This window comes from Ambystoma mexicanum, chromosome 9 (assembly GCF_040938575.1).
Source record: "Ambystoma mexicanum isolate Mex_15411 chromosome 9, UKY_AmexF1_1, whole genome shotgun sequence".
NCBI classification, from domain to species: Eukaryota; Metazoa; Chordata; class Amphibia; order Caudata; family Ambystomatidae; genus Ambystoma; species Ambystoma mexicanum.
In genome coordinates, this window is record NC_090931.1 from 841,258,809 (window position 1) to 841,281,530 (window position 22,722).

Consider the following 22,722-nt stretch of genomic DNA (forward strand, 5'->3'; position numbering starts at 1 on the left):
TATTATACAAATGCATATGTCATATAAAAAGTATATTTACAATGTTTGTATTCATTAGTCAGCTCCACAAACCAACTGCAATACATCCCTTCACAAACCAATCATTCACAACTCATTCATACAGTCATCATGTTTACAAAGAATTCGAAAAAAGTGATGTTCTGTTTAGATCACAGTAAGAGGTAAAACAGTTATTGAATTAAGCACTCAGTTATTTCACAATGTACCCCTCTGTTGGTATTCAGGGGGTTTAGAAAACCATTGTCAACATGTTTCGGTTGAGTTCTCTTAACGAGGATGAAACAGTCCCCTAGTGTCGTGACTTAATATTCAACCTTCTTCAGGACAGAAGGGCAATCGCCAATTCTGCGTTGCCTCTTGGTGAAAAACCAAAGGTGGAGGGTGTGTGTGGCAAGAGAGCCTTAGATCTACAAATGAAAAAATGAATGGCGTTGTCATCTCTGTATTTACTCAAACATTAATTTACTTAATGTTCAAATACAGCTTTCTTAATTTACTGTATGACACCTGCTTACCTCCTCTGAAACTTTCAGGGGCTGGCGAACTGATAAGGTGGAGTAGATCCCGTTGTGAGTTCTCCCAGAAGTGGCGCTTCACGTGATGTATGCCCTATAGTGAGAAAGGACATGTGTATTTTTTTAAAAAGACTAACTAAACAGTGGGGACCCAATGAAGTGATTCTACAATAGCGGGTTGGTACTCAGTATTTTTTTTAAGGAAGAAATTTTTTTTTTTCCTTATTTGTCTCTTGTGGCCCAGTTTAATAACAGGGCGAATTAATTCATGCGAGCAGCCGCAAATTTGAAAACGCCTGCAGAGGAGAAAACAAAGCATGTATAACATGCATTAACTGCTCTGACTTGGTAGTGCAGCAACCCATCCATACTAAGCCGTATAGAGTACATTAGCACATTGGCATTTAAAATAAAAACGCTTACTTGTAACAACCGCGTAGTTCATCACGATTGTGACTCACTGGAAAGAAAAGCCAGTGGTGGAATTCAGCGAAGTTTATGGCCGTGGACCAAAATAATCTCCACTGGGCCGTTTGGCTGCCTAAATAAACACAAACACAGTACGGCGTGTTGATTTTCTGCTCTATGATCATTGTGCCATAGAAACATGATGCACTACAGAGTCGCTTTCTGTCAATGTGGATGTTTCCTTACCTTGCTTAAGCCGTGGATAAATACTGTGCAGCAAGTCAAACTGTGACTGCTTTGGCACCTTCCGTCAGCCAAGGTTGAGTGGAAGCTCAGCGCACATGCGCTTTAGCATCCACGGACAGCCGCTCAGGGTTGTGGGCTTTGCAGTCCACAGTGCTACTACAGATAATTTAAAATGTAGAGGGAAATGGTGGAAACCTACTTGTGCTTATAATGTGGAGCTAATCAGCTAGCTCAGAATGTATCTCAATTTGAAACACAGAAACTGGGCTTGCTTACCTTATTAGGGAATTATAGGCTTAATAGTCCAAAAAAGCCACGCCTGGAGCGTCTAATTCATGTGTTCGCGTCGCCTCCCGATGGTAGGTGGCGCCCTCTCATAGTTCCTTACATTGTGGGCTTTGTAGTCCACAATGCTACTACGAATAGTTTCGTACATATTCAAGTGTGGAAGGAAATGGAGGAAGACTTATAATATGGAACTACAAATGAACTAATAAGATAGCTCGAAATGTCTCTAAATTTGGAACAAATCAACACAGAAAACGGGGCTTACTTACCTTGTTAATGAGTTATGGGCTTAATAGTCCAAACAGCCGCGCCTCAAGCGTCTGATACATGTGTTCGTGTCGCCCCACGATGGTGGGTGGCGCGCTCTCATAGTAACTTCTTAGTAGGTGGGTGCAGAATGTGTCTAGTCATCCGAGGTTAGCAGAAATCGTCGGCGCGTCTCCTCCTATTCATCTCATGGAGTCCGCCCACCATCTTGGAGTGCTCTGATGATGGCCGCTCTAGATACCAGCTGCAGTCAGGTAAAACAAGTGAGCTTTAGGAGCTCAGATTGCTACCAGCAGCCCTCGAGCCATTCTGGTCACTGTAGATCCTTCCATCCGCCAGATTTATAAGCGGGAACTGCATCTTTTTGGTTGCCAAAGCGGGCTTCACACAGAGGCCATTAGAGGAGCAGCACATCCATGGCGCTCCAGGCCACGCCCCTTTTCTCTGTGTTTTAAGGGCGGTGACACAGTGCCTGCTGGCACCAATACGAGCCGGAGGTGCCTCCGTATGGGCAGCTGCTCGAAAGATGAAGGGCTGGTCCCCAAAGTGTTCTGGCGGTTTCAGCCCCAGCTTGGTGTCGGCCTGGGATCCGGAGTCTGCATCTTCGTGTGGCGCAAGACCATACGGGACCATCCCTCGCACATACTTTGACAGATGGGGCCTCGGCCTTACCAGGGCTGTAGCAGGCGATCCGCTATGTAGTCTCTCGTTGATGAGATACATTTGCCACCTGGGTTCTCTCTGGGTTGGGTCAGCTGGCTCTGGGGTCAGCGCGTCTCCTCCTATTCATCTCATGGAGTCCGCCCACCATCTTGGAGTGCTCTGATGATGGCCGCTCTAGATACCAGCTGCAGTCAGGTAAAACAAGTGAGCTTCAGGAGCTCAGATTGCTACCAGCAGCCCTCGAGCCATTCTGGTCACTGTAGATCCTTCCATCCGCCAGATTTATAAGCGGGAACTGCATCTTTTTGGTTGCCAAAGCGGGCTTCACAGAGAGGCCATTAGAGGAGCAGCACATCCATGGCGCTCCAGGCCACGCCCCTTTTCTCTGTGTTTTAAGGGCGGTGACACAGTGCCTGCTGGCACCAATACGATTTGCAGTCGCATACTTCCCAATGCTGATTTGGCTGGAGGATCATCCTCATTACTTGATGTGTTCTGGTCTTGTGGACAGTTTTCCTACCAACAATTACCTCCAGCCTGTTGAGGTGTGTGTAGTCTCACTATACTGCATGTGCCCGAAAAATATTTGATACCTACCAGGCCGAAGCCTAAAGCCACATCTGTGCCCATCTTGTCCCCTGTGCCCCTTGCATCCCTTGTTTCATCAAATGGGGACAATCTGTTGACCTTGTGAGAAAGTAGAACTTTGAATTCGGACTAAAAGGTCGAACTACGTATCTGCAGCATCTACAGAAGCCCTTATGAACATTCCTGAACAGCACAGACTGTTCAGCAGAACTGAGATGGTATTTTCTTCTCTTTTGGCCCCCGGTGCTCAAGTTATTGCTAATGTGAAGTGGCTACAGGTCACTCACTATGAGCTTTTATTGTTTGTCAATTCTACAGAATCAGCCTTCAGGGCTATAAAGGAAGAAATGCTGGCCTTGAGGCTCATGATTCTGCAAAACAGGTATACCCTCAACCTCCTGACAGCCATCGAGGGTGGGCTTTGCCAGAAAATAAGGAGCACATATTGCTCCTTTGAGCCCCTAATGATTTGGAGAATGGGACTCTGACACAGACAATTGTTGTACTGCATACGCTTAGGGTGGTCATGGAGAAAGAGGCATGAATTACGAATGACACTTGGTTGGACTCTCTTTTTTCTTGGGTACCTTCCTGGATGAGCGGAGCCATGAAGATCCTCATGCCGATTTTTGTCTTTTTTATTATTATTTCCTGTCAGATGTTTTAAAGAGGTTTTTCTGCTAAGATACCAAACGTAGCCATCATGATGACTCTGAAGCTGTCCAAGGCTAGGGCCACTGCCATTTCACACCACATAGGTACACAGATGATTGTGTGGAACAGTGAGTAGATTGCGGAAATGGTGGTGGGGTGGGGGTGGGTTGGTTTTGTTCACCGGAATAGTATGCCCATAGCGGGACGAGCATGAGGGATGTTTGTAGAGTTCTGATTCCCAGAGAACATGTTGTAAAAGAGCAAGGAATGGGTATGTTAGTCAATAAATGAACTAAAGGGGGAATGTTGGGATGGTCGATATTGGTCAAAATGTAGAAAAAAGGTTTACATTACATGCACCATATTGATGACTGGGGTAGATGCGATGTTGCACAATGTTGCAATCTGGTATGTGTCTAGTATAGTTAGTTGGAATGGGATGAGTGTTAGTATTAGTGTTATTTTGTATGTAGCTTGATACACGTAGCAACATAACGACAATTATGCGAGTACAGTATGAATGCAATGTAGTTGTGTGACATGCTATGTAGTGCCTAAAGATGGGAAGCAATGAGCTCTACATGCACACACAAGAGGAGAAATTCACGGATGGGGAAGCCACTGTGAGGAGATGCGGTAGTCCCGAACACACATACACATGTAGTTATGGTTAAGTTGCTGTTTCCATGGGAAGAGCACTTTTTGGGCGGCTTATATCTTCACTCTCCCTGGACGAATCCTCATCAACCTTTGCAAAAAAAAGTATATGGGGCACTCTGAATTTTTTTTGTAAAGTTTGGTGAGAATTCGTCCAGGGGTAGATGAGTATAGGGGGGGCCCCAAAACGTCTTTGTTCCCATAGACTGAATGGGGGAAAAACTTTGCGCACGGCTACAGGTGAAACCGCTGGATGGATTTTGACGAAATCTGTGGCAGGTACAGGGGCTTGGTCCAGAAAGCGTGCTTTTGTAAAATTTGTCACCATACGTGCAGTACGTTCATTTATAATTATGAAAAAGTAGGTCTGAAATAATTAGTGATATCTATGTTCGCTCCGCGGTCACACTTTCCTGTTCGGTCGACGAACAAGAAACCGATTGGCTAAGGGGCTGCCGTCATGGCCATGTACACGCGACGTCTCTGCCCATTGGCTGCTGCGAGACGTGTTCTGCGTTAGATGGTTTGGATGTGCCCAACATATTGGATCTGCGGAAAGCGGAGCAACAACCACCGTACACATGCTTTTTTCATTAACCTATTTTGCTGGGTCACAGAGCATTGGGAAAGGTTCAGACAGTAAGAAATGGGTGATCTATGCATTTGTTCTTTGGCCGTCATGCTGTAATTTCTATGGACACCTTGTACGTACAGTAAATGTGTGGGGGGTAATAACGGTAGCATTTCAGTCCATTGAGTGGATAGGAAATTTGTAACAACATTGAAATTGACAACATGCCGTGAAAGTATTCGTTCTCACAATGGCTATTTTTATATTCATTAGCACGCCGCCATGGGTGGCACATGCTACGGTGGTAGTGGCTAGGGGCTACAGTCTTAAAATATGGGTAAATAATGCACTTGTTCTGGGGGTCGGTCGTCATGATGTAATGTGTATGGACATCTTGTACGCCCATTACTCTTATACCTACTTAATGACGTACATTCTCTTGTCTCCTTGTACGAACAGAAAAGGAGGGGTCCAATAAGGGCAGTATTTGAGCCCGTGCACTGTATGGGGGAGTTGTTACATTTGTAAGGGCACGTGTGGTGTTAGGGAACATTGAAATTGCCTACATGCTGTGAATACATTACTGTTTCAAATGGCTATTATTATATTCATTAGTACGCTCACATGGTTGGCACATGCTACAGTGGTTGTGGCCAGGGCCTAGAGTCTTGGCCTAGAGTCTGGCCGACGGCCTTACTTCCAAGACTCTAGGCCCTGGCCACAACCACCGCCGCATGTGGCACCCATGCATACACCCCTTGTGTTGCATTTTCATTGGCAAGTTGTAGGGAGTGCGTGCAGTGTTGGTTGCATGGCCAAAGACCATGCACCCAAGAACAAAGAGGTAGTTATGGGGAGATCCTGCACTATTGGGTGCAGGGCCGAAGGCCATACACCGAATAATACACTTATACCAACTTTATGACATATGTTCTGTGGCCTCCTTGTACGCACAGAAAATGAGGGGTCCAATAAGGGCAGTATTTCAGCCCGTGCAGTGCACAGGGGAGTTGTTAGATTTGTAAGGACACGCACATTACAGTTTCCAATGGCTATTATTGTATTCATTAGTATGCTCCCATGGTTGGCACATGCTACGGTGGTTGTGGCCAGGGCCTAGAGTCTTGGATGCATGGCCGTCGGCCGTCAGTAATGGTGAACTGAACATTGTTAAGTTTTCCTTGTTGTACAATTAAGTTCTCTGTATCTTCTTGATACTGATACATGGTGTTTTCTACTTCTGCCATAGCAACTTCAGCCTCATTTGCTATTAGTGGTTGTCCTAATGGTTCTTGACTGTTACAGAAGGTTGACTACTGTCGGAAGAGTCTTTATCTAGTTGGGCCTGAATTTCTTCTTCCTGTTGCTGCTCATTGTGTAACATTGTTTTGTACTGCGTAAAGTTAACATCAGTGATAGTGCTTTCATTTGCTTTGAAAGCATCTTCATAGCACTCATAATGATCTAGTATGTCTTCCTCTTTTCTCCATGGTTTGAAAAGTTGCAACAGAGACATGTAATATAGTTCTTTCTGTTGAGGAGTTTTTAATGACAATTTCACATGATTAATTAAGATTCGTTTGTTAAGTTTCACTAAGCTCCCTTCACAATCGGTCACTCTATATTGCTTTCATCAGGTTTTACATTATTTTTGTATGCAAAGTTTTGAGCTATGTGGTATAGACACATGCTTTCCAGAGTGGTACTCCTGTTCGGATAGTATGTGTCCAGTAAATTGTTTTTTAGAATGTCTTGGCTGTTTGGATCATTTCTGGCAATTGTTTCTATGTCCTCATATGATTTTAGCACTCTTTTTCTAGATTTTGGAGGACCAAGACTGAGCCATACTATGTTGTCTGATTTTCCATACAAAGCAGGGCCAGTTAAATGATCTGCTGCTTCATAGGCCCCACATTCTCTATGAGACAGCATTTTTATGCCTAGGCTGTACAATTTCTGTGATAATGTTTTGTCTGATGCTGGGTCATCCCAGAGGTCTTGAAGCTCTGTTTTTTCTGCTTTTGTTAAGTAGGCTGTAACATATTGTGCAACAGCAGTTGAATTGTCTGCAATGTACTGCACATCTATGTTTGCATTCCATAATAGGGCAATGATTGCATTGTAATCATTGATATATTTTGATTTTTCCTTGTTTTTATGTAATACGTGTTTTTAGGTGATTTACCTTTAACACTATGTCGAACTGAAGACATGAAGTTGTTTACTTCACCTGTTTCTTTAACTTGTCTAGGGAAACCAAAGCGGCATTTCATGTAGTATTTATCTTTGTTTTTGTATTTACGGGAACAATATTTGCCACATTTGTGTCTTTGAAATTGTAAAATCTGCCCATGCAGCTCACTATTTGTCTGTTGTGAAGGGATTTCACATGTGACATATTTTTGGATAAACTGCAAAACAGTGCTATCACTGTCGTGCCCAAATTTCTGAGCACCTTTGATCCATAACAGCATGTGAATATGTGGTGCTCCTCTCGCTTGATATTCTTTTCTCCAAAAGAACTGTTGCACTTCTCCAAGGGGAGGAACAGTTTTATTGCAAATAAAGTGTAGCATTGCAATGAAACGATGATGGAAATATTAACTGGATCTAGAGAGCAAAGTTCCCCAGGTGTTAATATATCTATGTTGTTTTTGTTGCTGTTTGCTATGCGTAGGAACTCATGTAAATCTTCCCATGCATATTCTGCACAACTTAGCGTAACAAACCAAGTTGGTGGTCCAAGGTTTCTGATCATGCAACGCACGTCTCCGTGCCGTCTGAACCAGTATTCCTTTGTACGACACATGTTTGCAAGCAAATTTGTAATACTTGATTGTAAAACCTCATCTTTTTCATGTACTTTTTGTATTAACTGCGTAGCTGACATATTTTGAAAGTGGGTTCCAGATTTAAGAATGTGTGCAGCTCCATAACATAGTGTTGCTAATTCACTTTCATAGAGTAGGTAGAATATGTATTCCACATTTTGCCTAAATCTGGGATCTTGCGAATACACTCGTAATGAGCGGAATTCTGATGCCCCAATCTGAGTGGGTCTATCATCGTATCTCCCACCTTTGCCAGTAGGAAATAGCAGTGGAAAACCAAGTGATTCTATACTTTTTTCCCAAATACTCATTGGTGACCCTTTGGTTTGTCGCATTTGGTAAGTTTCTAGTGCATCATCCATGCTTTCATTGGAATGCAATGGATGAGTTGTGTAATGGTCCAAAAGAGTGGATACTGTAGCTGGATCCAGACGTTTGAATTGCCCAGTTTCTGATGGCTCTTGAATTATTTCAGTTGTTTGCCTTAAGCTTTCATCAATATTTATTTCCTTGTAGTACTCATTGTTGTCTTTTAGATATTGCAATGCTTGTGTAACTTTGTGTAAGTCTACTAATTGTTGCCAATTTTTTTTATCCTTTGTTGGTACTCCATTTATCAAGACTATTAAAGAATGGTCTATTGAACGTTCCACTCCTAGAGTGTGCACATTTTCTGTTAGATCTAATGGCAAGTAAACTACTTTGCCACAAATTCCTTTCACCAATTCAGAGGAAGGTAAATTTGCTGTTTTTGGATGCAGGCGTATAATTGTTTGAAATGGGTGAACTGTTTGAATTATTATGCTCTCATACAAATTGAGCTGTTGCAGGATTTTTGGTAATGGAAACAATTCCAAATTATTTGTAATTGCACATGAAGGAGTGTGGTTGTCTAATTTTGCAGTACAGTAACTGCAACATATTAGGCGTTCAATTATTTCATATTTGCTTTCAGCTAAAAGATACAAAACTAATTCAAACCATTTAGAGTCCTCATTGTTTTCTATTTTGTATGCTATGTCCACATTTTTTCTGTTCCTTTTGTAAAACGTTCTGCTGCAACATACACACACATGGTTTGGTACTTCAGCCGATGACCTTTTAAATTTTAGTATTTCTTTTCTGTATGTGTGTAATAGAAGGTTGTTATGTGCAGAATTGTTTCTACTATGCTCTAAAACTGTTGCATTTTGTACGTGGCTTTCACTTCCAAAATACTTTTTCTGAATACGGTCCATTTCTTCTTGTAAGTATTTGGGTGTACCATGCAGAAGAGTGGTATTTAAATTGCCTAATTCTGAAGCTGGACTTTTTGCACTGTATGTTTTGTACACTAAATTTCTTACTTTGGAATGATGCACTGCTATTCTTTTGATATCATGGAAGGTACTTTTGCAAATAGGGACAAAAATGCAGGCTAATGAATGTCCTTTTAGTCCTGTGACTGTCTGCACTACACAAATATCCATATTTTGCAGCACTTTCATTTTACTTTTGTCTTTACCTTTTACATATTGATTAAGGAACTGACGTAAAGATTTGAAAGCTTTGTTTGGAATGGCACACATTGACGTGCACGCCCATTTGTATACTGGACGGTGTGGTTCTGCTGAATCAAGAGGTAATTCTGAGTTTTGGGAAGACAGTTTTGTAAGCAGTGTTTCTTGTTCCATGATGGTAGTATTGATTTTCTCATATCATCGTCCACTGCTATGGATGGCAATTGTGTTTGTTTGATTTTGTTTGTATGCTTCTTCATTAAAGTATGGCTCTGTTCTTGTTGTGTGACTCCATTCACCACCACAAACATGCAAAAAAATATTTTTGTTCACATTCCGTTTATTGCTGAGTTTCATTTGTAGTTTGATACTTAGTTTTGTTAATGCTTTCATCCTTTTCAACACTAATATGAACAACTTCCTTTTGAGAAGGATGACACTGCCCATGAGTGCTTGTAGAATTAACTTTCTACGGTACCTTTTAAGGGGCGATGATGATTTTGGTCCTCTTCTTAGTACATTCTGAAGGACTCTTTTGATGCAGGAGGTACAGTTTCGGTAGTTGAGACTTCTTTTACTATGTTACCCAACTGCATTAGGTGGTTTGTACCATGATTCTCCACTAACTCTACAACAGGTGGATGCTTACATTGGGCACCTTTATTTGTATTTGCTCTAATTCTGCGTTCCTTTCTATGGAGCTGATTTTTGGTAGGCATTCTTTGGTGTCTGTTGAGAAATAAATATATACTTTGGTCTGTTGTCCAATGTATGTGTGCTGTGTGCATGTGTGCATAAGTGTGATGGGGAAGCTCTTTGGCATGGTGTGTCAATGCACAGTGACCACTAACTATCATTTGGTAAGGCTACTTTACTGTTTGTATACTAGTACAATGTGCTTTAGATGAGAGTACAAAGTGCCCTACTTGTGACGAGAACCATTATTAATAACCGAAATGCCAAAAACGTGCTACCGCTACTTATTTTCACAATCTAACCTTCTAAGGATTTCCTATGTTATTTCAGTACCAAACACACAGGGATTTGTCAGCCATTCCACCTGTTATTCTTTGTTCAATAAATGGATATCTGTAGGTAGAATGGTTTACAAATGAATGCTTCCTTTGGTGCCGAACACAAAGAAATAACCCACTCAGCCTCTTTAAGGAGTAGTTACAATATCAAGGTCGTACTGTACTTACTTACTTCTTTGTACAAGATGACCAGGTTTTTTCAGATATGTCGTCTGCAGTGTAGATGCTGTTGATTCTCAGGAAAGTAGTCTTCACTGTGAATTGAAAAAAACGATATCAATTACTTTGTGTGTTTGCAGCGGTCACGATACTGCAGAATTTACTTCTACTTCTCTCGTCAGAGGATTTGACTTTCATATTTGAACCCAGTCCACGTGCACATTTCACTTCTCTCTATGCAGTCTTTCCATACTACTTTCAATATGGTACTTGTAAGTCCTTCAAAATAAGTACATTTTTTAAGGGTTTGGAAATGCCTTGTTCTTTACAAAATGTAGTATGCATAGGAGAGAGGTTTGTAAGCAATAGGGCAAAGTACTAGATGGGCAAACATATTGTACTTCTTAATGAAAAGCATGATGCCCAAAAATTGGGAGACCCTCTGAAGGACATGTGAGCACCACAATCGGGAGCGATTACTACTCTCATGCGATCACATTGCAAGTAGCATTACTGTAGGCAGTATAGAGTTCAGAGCTCTGACATTTTCACTTACAGTCTGCCCTAAATTCTACTTCTCAACTCACAGGCTTTTGGCGGGTGTTACCCACCTTGTAAAGGGCAGACTCACCCACCAAGCCTCCTGCACGGTTATTCAATCCAATGGACGTCTGACCCGCCAAAAACAAAATCGTCTGATTTCACCCGCCTTTAAGAAAAAAATGGTTGAGAGCTATGCCTAAATAGGCATGCTTGCAACATATCTACAGGTTATGCAGAGGACAGTAAGCGGTGGTGCGATTTGTTAATGACAAATCGGCATTGTTGCACTTTAAAAGGGGGAGCGTTGTTATGTGTTCCTTATGGAAATTTACCCCCATTATTTTGTCTATTTTACATCATAAGAGTTCCACATTTACTCTGATTAAAATGTACATACCTGTACTCTATACTGATGCATGTGCACATGCATGGAGCTGTACGTAGAAATTCGCAATCCTTGCACAGTCGCTTCTGAAGTAGGTGCTTTGCAACGGTATGAGATTTTCATTAAGAATCATCGACAGTAATTTTGAAGTGCGCAATGTTGATGACGGAGTTAAAATTTGCAATGTTCTATGTGATTGGTGGATGATTTTGCGCCCGCTTAGTTGTGTCCAATGAGGGACTCGCTTTGCTACCGCTGTAGAAAGGGTGGAAGGACTGGGTAAGAGCTACGTGCCGCATGTAGGCAACGCTTGTCCGCTGTTAGGGCGTGTCACATACGGGTTTCTACAGCAAATCCTGCATGGCAAAACGACTGTAGGCATCAGCCAATCAGATGTTCACATTAGTCTTTTGTGTCGAAAGACGGTGCGCACACTGAAAATGGCAGAAGAGCAGAGGGTCAGGGTTTTCCTGCTTGGAGACATTTTTGTGCAAGTTTTACAACACTATGCCGAGAGTAGGCATGTGGCACACCATTTCGATGTGCGAGGAGTGAAGATGGTGTGGAGCGCTGACACTGATGCCAGTGCTGCGGCAATTCTGCAAGTTTGCAGAGACATGCGTCGAATGACCACGCCTCATGTGGTAATTTTGCACTACGGGTCTTGCCACTTGGGATACCTGACTTCACGTACTTTGTTGGCAGATTTGGCACAGTTGGTTGAAGCACTCATGACCATCTTCCCAACATCGAAATTTATTTTTCTGCTTTAGTCCCGAGAGTGCAATGGAACAACACTTCTGTTTTCTGTCCAGATCAAAGCATCGGGAGGTGCATCTTCAATCGCGCATGCGTGCATTCATGCTACGAGTTGGTATGTTTTTTTGTAGCCACAATAACATTGCTGCAAGCAACGCACTCTACTTTGAAGCAGATGGTGTTGCGCTATCCTCTTTGGGAAATGCAATGTTTTTTGGAATATACGACTTGCTTTAGAGAACGTTCTGTAATGTTTGCACGAGTAAAGCAAGGACAAAAAAATACAAAAAAATACATAAAATACCACATGCCTGCACGATATGTGGCCAAAAACAACAAAAAAAACGGCTCTTTTCAGAGCCTACCTTAAAGGGAAAAAAGGGGAATAGTACTTTAATGTACCGTCGTCACGCTCTGATCCTGTACATGTCCGCGAACATGGCGGTACTTAGCAGCCAGCACATATCATCACCGGGAATTGAAGGGTGGAGCTGCATGTAAATGAGAATGAGCGGAGCTAGGGATTGGTCCATAAAGTTTAGTAGGTGTGTTCTGACCGACGTACTTTAGTAAGACGGTCTTCTACCTCACAGGATACCACACAGCCATGGCTTTCCATGTTCGAAAACAGATTATCTGCATTGTGGGAGACTCATGGATACATTGGTTGAAGGTGCATGCAGAAAGCTGCAGTTTATCTACAAATCTCGGATTTCCACATGCGGAAGTGCACTGGCATGGCGTGCGTGGCATGAGATGGGTGGATTTGGTACCTCTTTGTGTTACTTTACAGACAGAGCGTCCTCCAGATATACTCATCATTCATTGTGGAGGATACAGTTTAGGCCATGTATCTGGCATTTCTTTACAATTTGCCATGAAGGAAGGACTCGCGAAGCTCATGGACATGTTTCCAAATTGTCAAATACTTTTTTCCCGTATTGCCGAAAGACAAAAATGGTTGCGTTCTTCAGCATTTGGTCCACAAATGGAGAAAGCGAGACGCAATGTGAATAAGGCTGTGTGTGCCTTTTTAAGAAATGTTGGCATGTGCTCTTTCCACAATGAAAACATTTTGTTTAGTAGCAGTTTCATTTTCCGCAGAGATGGAGTCCACCTCACATATGCTGGTAATCAGATTTTTCTTTGCAATGTACAAAATGCATTGCGCCCTCTTTTGCAATCACACTAACCTATCTGACAATCCGTTTTCCCCATTCCACTGTTTTTGACCCACACAACACACCACCAAAAGGCTCTTTTCAGAGCTGCCACTTACTCCCAATGTACACTTTATTGCGTTTGTGCCACTTGCACCCACCCTTTTTCCGCCCTCTACGACTGTCTTGAACTCCGCAGGGGTTTACGGCCTTCACTTCATAGTTCTATTGTAACACTGAGAAAGGCGGCTCTGAAAAGAGCCTTTTGTGTCATTTATGTTGTTTTTACGTTCATTAATTACCTGCACCCGCCACACTAGGAGAAGAGCAAAGGAGGGTAAGGAAGGGCCACCAGCCACAGCGATAAGAAAGGGCAACTCAACAGACAAATATTACGGGTGATCTCTATTTAGATAAGGAGCAAATCTTCTGGTGCTCGGTGACTGTAGCCTCAAAAGCACTTCGAAACTCTCCCCCCTGCAGAGTACTGCGTCACAATACGTGCACACTACTGTCACCTTTGAAAGGTAAGGGTCCACAGCATTGCGAATGGCTTGTGAAACAGCTGGTGGGAGGTGCTCCCCCACAGGAGTGTCTCTTGTGGTGGGAGGTGCAGATTCCGAGGATGCTGTGGAGGAACTCAAATGACTACGCTCCTCACATGGCACCACCTTGCGAATGTCCGCAGTGTGGAACGAAGTGAGGTGTCGCTTCATGGTTGTCGTACCAAAACTGTACGCTCCAAATCTCCCGCGACTCAACACCACATCCCACTGGTTACACTTCACCAGGTTCACACGTGGGTTCCCGTCGGGTGCTCCTAGTGCGGAGTTCCTCCACTTCATTCTCTTCCTCCTCTTCTTCCTCAATCTCCACATCCTCACCCATATATCTCTCTGCAGACCCTTGGTGAGGTGGTGATGGTGGAGGGTTTGGGGGTGGTGCAGAGGCTAATAACCCAACAGCAGCCATGGAAGCCATACCGATTAGTCTCCTTTTCATCACTACGGCAGTAAAGGCAATGCACCTCTATCTACTATAGCTAGAAGGACAATGAAGATGCGCTCAGGGGTTTGGCCTTTTGAAGGGATGCAGGGGTGTGCCTCGCGGCCGTCTTCGTCCCTACAAAGCGGTACACACATTTTACACAGCAACTCCTTAGGTGGTCTATTGTTTGGGATGTGTCAATTTACATTTCTACACTCCTCAATAGTTTGCCTTGTGTCTACAAGTTTATTTTTAGTGTTGCAGAGCACACCAACTGCGGAAACTAGTCCCCATGCGCAGCGTAGGTGCGGTCACAAGATGACCGCATCCTCAACACATCCGCCCCCTTAATGAAAGTCCCCTAGATAGCAAATGCAAAGAATCAAACATGCGCATGCGCACAAATGTCCTACGGCCAGTGTTCTGGTTCTCAAACTACTTCAAAGTGTGACACAAGTGAGACGGACAGTTTGGAACTGGCGCAATGTTGGCAATCCTTTTGTTTGCACTGCGCATGTGCACGCATGCAATGTTCACTGCACGGACAGTTCCAGTGTCCTTAGGACAACTCCATTTTGTATGCCTACGAACTTGCCGGCCACCGTGCCTGTTCTAAGGACGGCACCATTTAGACTGCGCCCAAATATGGACCGCCATACTGTCCTTCACACACTCCCTTTTTACTTATTTACACCCATTCCGGATAACTTGTGTGTTCTACGACCATGTATTATCTCGTTTGCGAGCTGTACGCCGAGGTAGTATATCCTTTGGACACCCCTTTCTGTTTATGTACGACCTTTTTGCAAAGATGGTGCGGTCACACATCACATCCGTCTTACTTGGCATTAGACAGCACCCACATTCCATTGCTTGCGGATAGGTCGACAGGCGCACTGTTCGCAAACATTTTACGTCTTTTTTAAAAAAACTTTTCCACACAAACTCTTTCTCTACAACTACTGTACAACACAATTTACTACACACATACACACACATCAATCTAAAGAAACAGCGGGGGAAGCGGACACTGAAACAAATATGGGGGAATTTGGATTTAAAACGGGCTGGTTATGAGGGGAAGATTTTTTGAGGGGAGGAAGGGAGGGATACTTCGTCCAAACGTCTATTTTCCTCTGGTAGGTTTGGGGATGGCTCACTAGGGAATGGAGAAGCTGGGCAGGTGCAGGTGGGGCAATGGTACCAAACCTTTCCTCTCACAGTCCTCCACAAACTCCCGTAAACTTTGAAAATTGACATTCAACATGTTAATTTTCTGCTCTATTCTTTTTATTCTGTCTTCTTCTGTGTCGTTTGTTGCCCTTTCTTCTTTTCTTTCCTGGCCTGTTAAAAAAAAAAATACCTAAGTTGAATACCTCTACAATACTGGTCACTATTTTGCAAATGCAGAGCACTGTGTACCATTATTGTCGCTGTCTTCAGACATTTCATCATGTGGAAAATACTCCTCCAGCCACTCCAAAGTACTAGCCATTTCTTTTATTTTTTGACAAAAAATTTAACTATTTTTTATTGAAATATCGTATTATCATGAATTCATCCGGCAAATGAATGTGGAAGAAAATTAGGAACAATTACAAATGGTCAACACATCGACATTTAATTTTCATCATTATAAATTCCTCAAACCATATAATTCCATCAATAACTGGCGTTTTATGAAAAGGTTTAGCTAAACCTTTAGTCTATTAAGAAGAATAAAGAAGAAAAAAAAAATAATAATCCCCCCGGTCCATAATATCCACAAGAAGAGAACACAGACTTAGCTTCCAAAAACCCCTCCTAGTTCAGGCAACCACCTGGGCACTGCACAATGTCCATGCTGAAAATTAATTAAGGTTTCAGAAGATATTTAATCAGTCTAGGTTGGAAAAACATTTGCTCCCTCTCGCCAACATGTTCTAGGAATGGTCCCCAAATTCTTCAGAACTTAGCCTTCTTGCCTTCCAATGTGGCTGTTAACTTTTCCAAGCCCGGTAATTCCCAAATCTTAACCCACCAATATGCTATATAGGGGCCCTCAATGTCTTTTGAGAATCTGGCACGAGTGAGATGGGCTGCCATAAGCAAGTGAGTTATCAGTTCCGCTCTGGGACCTGACTGCGGGTATGAACCGTCATCTGGGGTATCTCCCAATAACATTATAAGCGGGTCCATGGGGAGGAGAGTTCTGCAGATGTCTTTAATCTTAGATCTAACCTCCAGCCAAAAAGACTGGATGATTGGGCAGTACCACCACAGATAGCCCAAGTCCCCTCTCGCCCCACATCCGTGCAGCAGGTGTCGGGATAATGAGGATTAATAGCATGCAGTTTCTGCGGGGAAAGGTACCACTGAAACATATTGTAAGCGCACACTCCCTTACTGTTGTACATCTAGAGACTTTGTGAGCTCTACCCCATATCCTTTGCCAAGACTCCTGAGCAATTTCCACTCCCAGGTCTCTTTCCCATGCTAACATATAGGTCATTTTCTCCTCCCCTGGGTCCTCCTCCAAAAGGCGATAACATGCAGCTACCCTTCGGGCGAGTTGGCCTTCCATCATCGTCATCTCTAATCCCGTGGGGGATCTAGTGGCTACCTTTTTTACATCTGATTTAGTTATCCAGTGGCGGAGCTGGATGTATCTAAACCTCTCGGTCTCTGGAAGATTGAATTTCGCTTTGCACTGGTCGAAGGTTAGGGGGGAGTTGTCCTCATAAAGGTTGCCCAATCTCAAGGGTTTCTCTATTGACCATAGGAGAAAAGAGTTAGGTTGAAGCCCAGGAGTAAAGGCTGGGTTTTGCAATACAGGAGATACTGGGCCCAGTCCCGGCGCGAACCCTCTTTGAGCACAGGATCTATTCCATGCGTGGAGTGTAGTTTTTGTGGAGGGAAGAAGGGATCCTCTGTGAATACGCGCTTCTCGAGGGATAAAGGGCAGATGATCTAGGGGTATCTCAGTGTAATGTTGTTCGATGTCCTGCCATCTAGGGGGTTCTTTTGGGTGAGACCAACTCAGAATGGCGGCTAACTGGGAGGCTTGGTAGTATCTAACAATCGAAGGGAGACCCAACCCACCCGTCAGTCTGCCGCGGGTCAAAAGCTTACGCTGGATACAGGGAGTTTTATGCTTCCAGACAAAGCGACATATTTCCTTCTGAAGCCCCAAGAGGTCTTGGTCAGGGATCACTATAGGAAGTGGCTGGAATGTATATTGAAGCCTGGGGAGTAAAACCATTTTGATAGCACTTATTCGCCCCAGCCAAGATATTTCCTGCAGTGACCATCTCCCTAGGGATTCCTTGGCTTCTTTTAAAAGTGTGGGGACATTGGCCTTCAGCAGACCCACAAAGGTCATGGTTAGCTGTATTCCGAGATACGTAATGGAGGTATTCTTCCACTTAAGGGGGCAGAGACTCTGCAGGGACCTCAGGGTCTCAGAGGTTTCAGACAGGTTTAAACCCATTGATTTGGCCATGTTTATTGTGAATCCCGAGATCTTCCCGAATTGGGCAAGGAGGTCCATGAGGGGAGGGAATGAGGTTCGGGCTTCTTTAAAAAAACAGAGGATGTCGTCCACGTATAACGCGACTTTATGACATTGATTCCCGACGGTAAAGCCTTTAATCTTCGGGTGAAGACGGATATGCTGGGCTAGGGGTTCGATAGCAAGGGCAAACACCAACAGGTATAGGGGGCACCCCTGCCTAGTCCCTTGTCCTAGCGGAATTTGGGCCGACCAATGTGAGTTCATTCGAATTTGGGTTGAAGGAATCTGAAAATTTGAAAGGATTAATTTAGAAAATTTCTGGCCAAATCCAAAGCTCTTCAGCACTAAGTTCAAGTAGTCCCAGGCCATGCTATCAAATGCCCTATGGGCGTCTAGGGACAGAAGAGACAAAGGGCCCGGGATAGTGGAGGTGAGGGAAACCAAATCTATCGCCCTGCGGATATTATCGTGTGCCGAGCGCCCAAGGATAAATCCGGTCTGGTCCTTATCTATGATAGATGGGAGAACCTCCCCTAAGCACCGGGCTATAATTTTGCTAAATAATTTTGCATCTGTATTAAGCAAAGCTAAAGGGCGGTACGAGGTACACTCTGTTGGGTCCTTCCCGGGTTTTAAGATTAGAGTATTAGAGGAAGCTGCCATAGATTAAGTGACCGAACCAGTCTCCTACAGATGATTAAATAGTTCTGTGAGGCGAGGTGTGAGCTAGGGCGAGAAGACTCTATAAAATGTATTGGTAAAGCCGCCTAGGCCCAGAGCTTTACCCAAGTGGAGGGCCTTGATAGCCATTTCAACTTCTTGTGTGGTTATCGCCCCAAGGGCTCTCGCAAAGCCTGAGAAAGTTGTGGAAGATTTGCTCTGGCCAAGAAATCTTTAGAGATCTGTGGATTCCCTAGGTGGGGGTTGGCTTGTTCAATGAAGAATTTCTCGACAATTTGGAGTTTGCCTTCCTCTGTATAGATACACTTCCTGGACTCATCTCGAAAGGCGTCTATCCTATTTTGTTTATTCTGCTTTTTTAATTTGGCAGCAAGGAGTTTGTTCGCTTTATTCCCCTTTGAGTACAAATATTGTTTGGTGAGCATCATCGAGTAAGCCGCCTTACCCATGTGGTGCGCTTCCAGCGCCCTCTTCGCTACCCACAAATCTCTCAGGGAACGTCGGGAACCTTTTGTTTTATGTACCTCTTCAAGTCTGCGAGCTTCTTCTTCTAAATGCGTTTGCAGTGCCTTCCTGGCTTTCCCCCTCTGTACTGCCCCTGTACTAATCAGATGCCCCCTGACAACCGCCTTGGCTGCATCCCAGAGTGTCCCCAGATTTACGTCCCCCTTTTCATTCTCCCTGAAATAGGATTCCAAGGTTTCCCTCATGTGTGTGCGGACTAATGGATCTTCTAGTAAAAAATCATTCAGCCTCCAGGGGGGCTTCTGAGTTGGGGCCGCCTGGAAAGGTGAAAACGTGAGCCTCACGGGTGTATGATCAGAGAGAGCCTCTGGCAGGATCTCCACTGCCCCCGCCAATGGGACCAGAGAGTCAGAAATAAGAAACATATCTACCCTAGAGAAACCCCATGCACCGCCGAGAAGTAAGTATAGTCTCGCTCATTTTGATGACAATAGCGCCAGATCTCAATAAGGGAGTGATCACGCAGTAGAGTAGTAAGGGCCCGAAAGTTGTTCTTATCTACCGACGATGGGGATAGGGTTTTATCTACCAGAGGATTTATAACAGCGTTAAAATCTCCCCTCAGGAGAATTTCCCCATCTGCATGGTCAAATAGGGCTTTAGATAATTTTGCAAAAAATATATCTTGTTTAACGTTTGGAGCATATATTGAGACCAATGTGACTTTGCGCCCGTCTAATAGCGCCAGAGCTAGTAGGAATTTCCCCTCTTCATCTCGGACCACCTCCAGAGTCTTAAACCGGGTACCTTTGCGAACCAGGATGGCGACACCTCGTTTTTTAAGCCCACTGGAAGCAAAACATTTTGTGGGATAAAGTTTATTATTGAGGCTTGGTTCATCCGCAGGACATAAATGGGTCTCTTGCAGAAATAGAAGCGTTGCCTGCAAAGTTGCCAATCTATGAAACAACGCTTTACTCTTTAAGGGAGAATTCAAACCTGCACGTTCAGTGTGACGCATGTAACGTACGGCGGCACCATCCCAGGTTCAGCCTGGCCCCCTTGCTCTGTGCTAAAGCAATCAGTCGAACCCATTACAGCTCTTTGTAGTTTATAATCCAGCTTGGGGAGACCAAACAATCTCCCACCACCTCTAACAGCGTGGCGCAGGGCATGTGTGGCATATGATAAGTAAGGCTATGGAACAGGTTTATCAGGACCATGAGAGGAAAGGAGACAAATAAAAAAACAATAAAGAAATTCAACACAAATAAAAAATTATAATGAATTAGAGTAGGTAACAACCTTAAGAATGTAGTCATGCTTAAGACCCAAGTTAATTTTTTCCCCATTAATAAACATTTTGGGCGCAATCCGCACAGGCGTCCGGATCTGCAAAGTGAACTGAATTTTAACAGCCCTAATCTACCTGCAATTACACATCAGGCATTCCAAAAAGCCAGCGTGTCCAGAAACGCAGGTTGGGAATTGCAATCTAACCGAAAAAGGAGGCAAAAATACCAATCAGAGCTCCCAGGAATGTCCAACTCAAGAAGGAGTCCCTCAAAGGAGGAATCCAAGGCTAGTAACTATAGGAGAAAGTGAAGGGCAAAACCCCATCTGTTCGCCAAATCAAGAAGCCTAAATCAACTGAGTGTCCGGGTCAACCATTTGCCAGGTTATCCCCCTCTGACTCCAAGGAGATATCAGTAGAGACCCGATCCTCTACTCTCTTCATGGCTCCCTTTTCCTGTTGAGGGGTTGGTTCCAAATGGCGCCAGCCATGGGGCTTCCTCTGCTTATCCCTTGGCGAGGGGGCAAAAGTTAGCTCAGTCGAGGCCTGGGAGCAAGAGTCTGTGGAATTTGACCTGGGTGCTTCCGCCATCAAGGGTCTGGCTTTCTCCTCCGAGGAGATCATGTAATGTTTTTTTTAAAAAACTTTTATTTTTGTTGGCAGAGGCAAATTACATACACGTTCAACAGAGCAGTTATGAGATGACATTTTGGATAGACAGCAGAGTACATTGGCACATACAAGCAATGAGAGGTAGTAGCACAGGGACTGCGGCACCATGGAACACCAGGCGCAGGGTACATGGCAATAATAGTCACAGTGAGTTACCCGCCGAGGAGCCGGGTTCGAGGCCGTTGAGATAACTGTTGAAGGCAGACCAAATGTTTTTAGGCCGGGACCGGGCCGGGAGGGTACTGGTGTATTCTTCCTCACAGTTCCGAGACCAAGTCAATAGGTTCAGCCATTTCCGGAAGGTAGGAGGAGCGGAGAACTTCCAATTCTGTAAAACACACTTTTTGGCAATTATACAATTTACATTTAGGAATTTGGCTGCCCCTCTAGCTCCTTCATCCCCCCATATCCCAAATAATATACCCAGTGGATCAGGCTCGATAACAGTGTCGCAGATTACTGACAGAGTTTTCAGGATCTCTTCCCAAAACGGGGTTAGTCGCGGGCAGTCCCAGAACATGTGTAAGTGGCCCGCGTCCTCCGCACCGCAGCGGGGGTAGAGCTGTGTGTCGGCGCGGGCGAACTTGGAGAGCTTACGTGGGATGTAGTATAGTCTGTTCAATAATTTATACTGTATTGTTCGGTATCGGAAATTCAGGGAGACCCTATTATTGTGGGAGCACATTTTCCCCCATAGTTGGTCCGTGAGTTCTACCGCTAGTTTGGAAGCCTAGTCGTCCCGCACCCTAGAGGGCCGCGGTGCGGAAGTCGTAAGCAGGAGTTTGTATAATGATGATACTACCCCGCGGCCCCGCCCAAGTTAGCGATGTAAGCAATTCCAGGGGAGTCGGGGGGGTTTGTTGGGGAACTCAGGCCATGCGTCGTGAAATGCAGCGCAGAGTCTGTAGTACTGTAGCAGTTCCAACGGTATTCCCAAATGGCGCGATCTCCAAGTTTGTGGTTTTATAAATAGCCCATCCGGGTAGAAGTCAGTTAGGGATAGGTATCCCTAGGACCGCCAGTGTCGTGCTAGGGCTATGTCATTTGTGGGTTCCAGCCCAGGGAACTGGCAGGCGGGGAGCCACTTGTAGTATGGGCGTTCTTCAAGGCCTGCCGTAAATATATGCCACCAGGCCGATATGGTGGTTTGGACTGGGTCTATTGGTGAGTCTGGCTCATATTGTTGGTGTAAGATTAATGTCATTATATTGGTATTAGAGGCAGCAAGGGTTTCTAGCTTGACATGCGGTCGAGTAGGGGGTCCAGGGTACCAGTAGGTGGCGAATTGTGCCTGAGCTGCTATCCAGTACCGCATCAGGTCAGGGGCAGTGAACCCGCCTTTCTCATAGGGAAGACTCATAGCAGCCCATTTTTTGCGCACTGCTCCAGAGTGCCATAGGAACTGCGCACACAGCTTGTGTAAATCGGTAAAGTACTTCTTGCCGGGCCACACGGGAACATTCGTGAATGTATACAGTAGTTTGGGGAGCAGAATCATTTTAACCAGTGATCATTTCCCTGCCAATGACAGCGGTAGAGAGCGCCAGCGCGCAAACTTGTTCTCTGCCAGTTCTGCCATGGCGAGGTAATTGTCAGCTAAGAGAGTTTCTTTGGTCAGGGCCACCTGAATTCCCAGATATTTAATCCCGTCAGGGGACCAGCGGAGCGGGTACTCCGTGGCAGGTTGAACCGTAGAGCACGTGAGGAGGAAAAGTTCAGATTTGGTGTAATTGATGGTGAAGCCAGAGTATGTGCCAATACGGGTGATGTCGCGCAGAATAGGGTCAAGGTGGAGGTCCGGGTCTCTGACGAACAATAATACGTCGTCTGCGTAAAGTGAAATAATTTCAGGGGTGCCCTGTAGCCGTACCCCTTTGCGGGA